This window comes from Octopus sinensis, linkage group LG2 (genome assembly GCF_006345805.1).
Source record: "Octopus sinensis linkage group LG2, ASM634580v1, whole genome shotgun sequence".
NCBI lineage: Eukaryota > Metazoa > Mollusca > Cephalopoda > Octopoda > Octopodidae > Octopus > Octopus sinensis.
The window spans coordinates 6,103,718-6,109,717 of NC_042998.1; the positions used below are offsets into that span (position 1 = coordinate 6,103,718).

General features: G+C 39.4%; 1 protein-coding gene across 2 annotated transcripts in view; it reads right to left on the bottom strand.

Moving 5' to 3' along the window:
• The window catches only part of LOC115232078 (probable ATP-dependent RNA helicase DDX49), a 700,146-nt gene that overhangs the window by 265,358 nt on the left and 428,788 nt on the right, over window positions 1–6,000 (bottom strand). The gene's annotated exons all lie outside the window — the stretch shown is intronic.

The window sequence follows — 6,000 nt, forward strand, 5'->3', positions numbered from 1 at the left end:
AGGAGACCATATCCACTAACAGTCATGCAATTATCTGTCGCAACAGGGGTAAAAAAAATACACAGCATAAATGACTCACCTTGAAACAACCATTTGAATTCACTAAGTCTTGGTTAAATTACTTTATGAAAATTCTAATACTAATCAATTGAAAGGGAATATTGATTTATTTAGGATTGTTGCATGCAAGCCATTTAGAAGATAGTTCAAATTGAACTTCATAAAATGGACCATCCTTCACCCATCAAAACAGAAAAATAGAAAAAAAAATGCAAAGCCTAAAAGAAAATTTTACTTGTACACTTTTATGCATTTTCTAGGAAAATTAGTACAGTATTTCAAAAACTACACTAATTTACGTAATTAGTCTAAATGAATTATTTTTCTAATCAGTAACATTTTCCAGTGTCTACTGCAGAGCTTGGGGATATACAATATTCTTAGATTTTTTTTTCCTCCACCAGTAGCTAAAAAGAAAAATTTCATAAAAATTTGCATACCCTTTGACTTGCTCCTTGAAGAGACATGCCTGATGCAAAATTTCAGTTATCTAGGTGCAAAAATTTGGCTTACAAGATGGAATATAAATATGTTCACTCTTATACATTGAGAAATTACTTGAAAAATTAGTAAACTCGGAAGCATTTAAGACTCACCATCTTCACTTCCATTTGAAAGCAAGATCTCCACTGTATTTTCATCAATTTAACTCTTATGATAACAACACACCTGAGACTAACCCTGGTTTTATGATGTAAACTTTCTGTTTTAAATTGATCTCAGTTAAAACTGTCCAATGAAATTTACTATGAACACAAGATTTATTACGTCAAAGTTATTTCAATAAATTCATTATTACTAGGAAAATTAACTGCAACAAAAGCAATGCATTTGCAACAGAAGTATGACAATGAAATATTTAAACGAGATTAACATAATTGATTATATGTAAGACATATTACTTCTTCCCAGAAGGATGTTTCAATAATTTGCCTTGGGTCCTCTATGTGAAGTTTTTCCTATATCATAGTTTTTCCTATTTCATAGGCGCAGGAGTGGCTGTGTGGTAAGTAGCTTGCTAACCAACTACATGGGTCCGGGTTCAGTCCCACTGCGTGGCATCTTGGGCAAGCGTCTTCTGCTATAGCCCCGGGCCGACCAATGCCTTGTGAGTGGATTTGGTAGACTGAAAGAAGCCTGTCGTATATATGTATATATACGCGTGTGTGTGCTTGTGTGTCTGTGTTTGTCCCCCTAGCATTGCTTGACAACCGATGCTGGTGTGTTTACGTCCCCATCACTTAGCAGCTCGGCAAAAGAGACCGATAAAATAAGTACTGGGCTTACAAAGAATAAGTCCCGGGGTCGAGTTGCTCGACTAAAGGCAGTGCTCCAGCATGGCCGCAGTCAAATGACTGAAACAAGTAAAAGAGTAAAAGAGTACCACATGTTTTTATGCTTTAAATACATTAAAAGGCACTTGTGCCAGAGACACGTAGAAGGCACCAATGCTGGCGGCACGTAAAAAGGCACCTGTGCCCGTGACACATGAGAGCTTCCCATATTGGTGATACATAAAAGACACCCGGTACATTCTATGAAGTGGTTGGCATTAGGAAGAGCATCAAGCTGTAGAAACCAATCCAAAATAGACTGGAACCTGGTGTAGTATTCCTGTTTACCAGTTCCACTGAAACCATCTAACCCATGCCAGCATGGTAAACAGACACTAAATTATCATGATAAATACTGTTGTAATTTGAGTGCCTCTAATATGCCTGTACATTTTTTCATGTTATCAAGTACAGTACCTTGCTAATCACAAAACTATTACATCATCTTTATCATCATCATATAATGGCTGTGTGGTAAGTAGCTTGCTAACCAACCACACTGTTCCGGGTTCAGTCCCACTGCATGGCATCTTGGGCAAGTGTCCTCTGCTATAGCCCCGGGCCGACCAATGCCTTGTGAGTGGATTTGGTAGATGGAAACTGAAAAGAAGCCTGTCATATATATGTATATATATGTATGTGTGTTTGTTTGTGTGCCTGTGTTTGTCACCCCAACATCGCTTGCCAACCGATGCTGGTGTGTTTATGTCCCCGTTACTTAGCGGTTCGGCAAAAAGAGACCGATAGAATAAGTACTGGGCTTATAAAAAGAATAAGTCCCGGGTCCAGTTGCTTGATTAAAGGCGGTGCTCCAGCATGGCCGCAGTCAAACGACTGAAACAAGTAAAAGAGAGTAAAAGAGAGTATCCATTGTCTATGCTGGCATAGGTTACACTATATCATCATCATCATCATCATCATCATCATAATTTAATGTCCATGTTCCATGCTAGCATGGGTAGCATAATCACTGAAACAGGATGTCTGTTCCAGCACCATTTAGGTTTAATGCCACATTAACCCCATGCGATTTTTACACTGGCCTCATGCCGGTGGCACGTAAAAAGCACCATCCGTTCGTGGCCGTTGCCAGCCTCGCCTGGCCCCCGTGCCGGTGGCACATAAAAAGCACCAATCCGATCGTGGCCGTTTGTCAGACTCGTCTGGCATGTAAAAAGCACCCACTACACTCATGGAGAGGTTGGCGTTAGGAAGGGCATCAAGCTGTAGAAACACTGCCAGATCAGACAGGGCCTGGTGCAGCCTTCTGGCTTCCCAGACCCCAGTTGAACCGTCCAACCCATGCCAGCATGGAAAGCGGACGCTAAACGATGATGATGATGATGATGATGAAGAAGTGAACATTAGAAGCATTTAACTTGCTGGAACTGTGAGCAAAACTCAGATGTGCTCAGTTGATCTCAAGCTGGGTATAAACACCAAAGCAACAACTGCTATTACTACTACTGCTTCAATACATGAACAGTAAGAACTATAGCCAAGAGAAGTTGGAATTTAATCAAGTAATAACCAAAAAGAAGATAACTGTTTACCTCGATTTTACAAAAGTCGTGAGAATATCAAAAATTCTATAAATATTTCATGACCAAAATTTAACAAAACAATGTGCCTGTAACTGATTAGTTTATATATACATACATAAATATATGCATATATACATACATAGACATGTAGACACACAGACAGGCAGTCGAGTGTGTGTGCACGTGCGTGATTTCTTCATATCTATTTTTTACACAACTACGTTTGCAAATGTATTTAGATGAACATCTTATCTACATATATACACACACAGCACACAAGTCTAATAATATAGATGTTCATTTATCATCATAAGAATATAGAAAACCAAATGAAATGAAACAAAATCTCATTAATGATGACGCTGATGCCAATGGATCAAAAAAACAAACCAAAAATTTTAACAAAAACAAAAACAAAAAAAACCATCCTTCATTTATGAACATTCTTCTCTACCACTCTAAAATATCAATAGTCTTGCTGCAAGACAAAAATAGTAGCAGCATGACAGTTCTTTCATCAAATCCACATTATTTGAATGAAGGGCAAACACAGAAACTAAACGCTAATAATAATGGTTTCTAATTTTGGTGCCACTTTAAAGGGTGGAGGTAAGTTGGGTTACACTGAACCCGGTACTGAACTGGTACTTATTTTATTGACCCTATGCGGATGAAAAGCAAAGCTGACAGAATTTTTTTAACTGGTGTGTTTATGTCCCCCGTCACTTAGCGGTTCGGCAAAAGAGATCGATAGAATAAGTACTGGACTTACAAAGAATAAGTCCCGGGGTCGATTTGCTCGACTAAAGGCGGTGCTCCAGCATGGCCGCAGTCAAATGACTGAAACAAGTAAAAGAGTAAAAGAGTAATGTAAAGAGCAGGATGAAGTGTCATCAAGCACTTTTGTCCACTGAGGTAATGATTCTTAATTCTTTGTTGCCCACAAGGGGCTAAACATAGAGGGGACAAACAAGGACAGACAAAGGGATTAAGTCGATTCCATCGACCCCAGTGCGTAACTGGTACTTAATGTATCGACCCCAAAAGGATGAAAGCAAAGTCGGCATCGGCAGAATCTGAACTCAGAACGTAGCAGCAGACGAAATACTTATTTCTTTACTACCCACAAGGGGCTAAACACAAAGAGGACAAACAAGGACAGACAAATGGATTAAGTCAATTATATCGACCCCAGTGCATAACTGGTACTCAATTAATCGACCCCGAAAGGGTGAAAGGCAAAGTCGACCTCAGCAGAATTCGAACTCAGAACATAACGGCAGACGAAATACCGTTAAGCATTTCGCCCAGTGTGCTAACAATTCTGCCAGTTTGTCGCCTTTTTACTGCCACCTCACTGCTTTAACAACACTGATTTTCGCACAATGCCAGCAACCTTTTATTGGTGCATTTTTATTTATCATTCTAGAAAGGACAAGAGCAAATATACTCCTAACTCACATACATTTATCTTCCACAGAATAAATTTTGTTTACCCAGGGGATAAATTAGCAATATACATCTTTTACTGTCTTCAATCACTGGACTGCAGCCATGCTGGAGCATTGCTTTGAAGATTTTTAATAGAACAAATCAATCTCAGTAGTTAATTTTATAAGCCTGGTACTTATTCTATCACTCACTGTTACAGAACTGCTAAGTCATGGAGACATAAAGAAACCGGTATTAGCTGTTGAGTGGTGGTGGGAGAACACACACACACACACACACACACACACATACACTTTTATTCTTTTACTTGTTTCAGTCATTTGACTGTGACCATTCTGGAGCACCAACTTCAGTCGAACCCAGCTTAGTACTTATTCTATCGGTTCCTTTTGCTGAACTGGTAAGTCAGGGGGACATAAACACACCGACATTGGTTATCAAGTGATAGCGGGGGGGACAAACACAGACACACACACACTTTTATTCTTTTACTTGTTTCAATCATTTGACTGTGACCATTCTGGAGCACCAACTTCAGTCGAACCCAGCTTAGTACTTATTATATTGGTTCCTTTTGCTGAACTGGGAAGTCACGGGGACATAAACACACCGACATTGGTTATCAAGTGATAGCGGGGGGGGGGGACAAACACAGACACACACACACACACACTTTTATTCTTTTACTTGTTTCAATCATTTGACTGTGACCATTCTGGAGCACCAACTTCAGTCGAACCCAGCTTAGTACTTATTATATTGGTTCCTTTTGCTGAACTGGGAAGTCACAGGGACATAAACACACCAACATTGGTTATCAAGTGATGGTGGGGGGACAAACACAGACACACACACATGCATATATATGTATGACGGGCTTATTTCAATTTCCATCTACTATATCTACTCATAAGATTTAGGTCAGCCCAAGGGTATAGTAGAAGACACTTGCCCAAGGTGCCACGCAGTGGGACTGAACCCAGAACAATGTGGCTGGGAAGCAAACTTCTTACCACACAGCTACTCCTGCGCCTATATACACGTGAAGGATTTCTTTCAGTTTCCACCTACGAAATCCACTAGTAAGGCTTTGACCAGCCTGGGACTATACCAGAAGGCACTTGGACAAGGTGCTCTGCAGTAGGACAGAACCTGGAATCAAGCTTCTTACCCTACAGCCACCCTGGATTTGCAAGAAATTAAGAAAATTTGAAACAAGCTTATTTTGTGAAAAGATAAAGCCAGAAACTAATTTGTTTTTTCATTCTATCGTTTTGGATTTACAATCTGTATTGTATACTTTGTTAATTAGTGTGTTACTAATAGATTAATTTAATTTAGAAGACTGTGTTTGCTTTGTATATCTGCTCATCATTCGTTCGTAAATAAGTAAAATGTTTGTTCTTATTTCAACTTAAAATGCATAGCTCAATAGTTAGGGTGTTCAGTTCATGTCTGTACAGTCAGGAGTTCAATTCCTGGAGGTGTGTTGTGTCCTTGAGCAAAACTCTTTATTTCATGTTGTTCCAGTTCACACAGCTGGAATATGTGAGCTGTACCTGTAATTAAAAGGGCCAGCCTTGTCACATTCTGTGTCATGCTGAATCTCT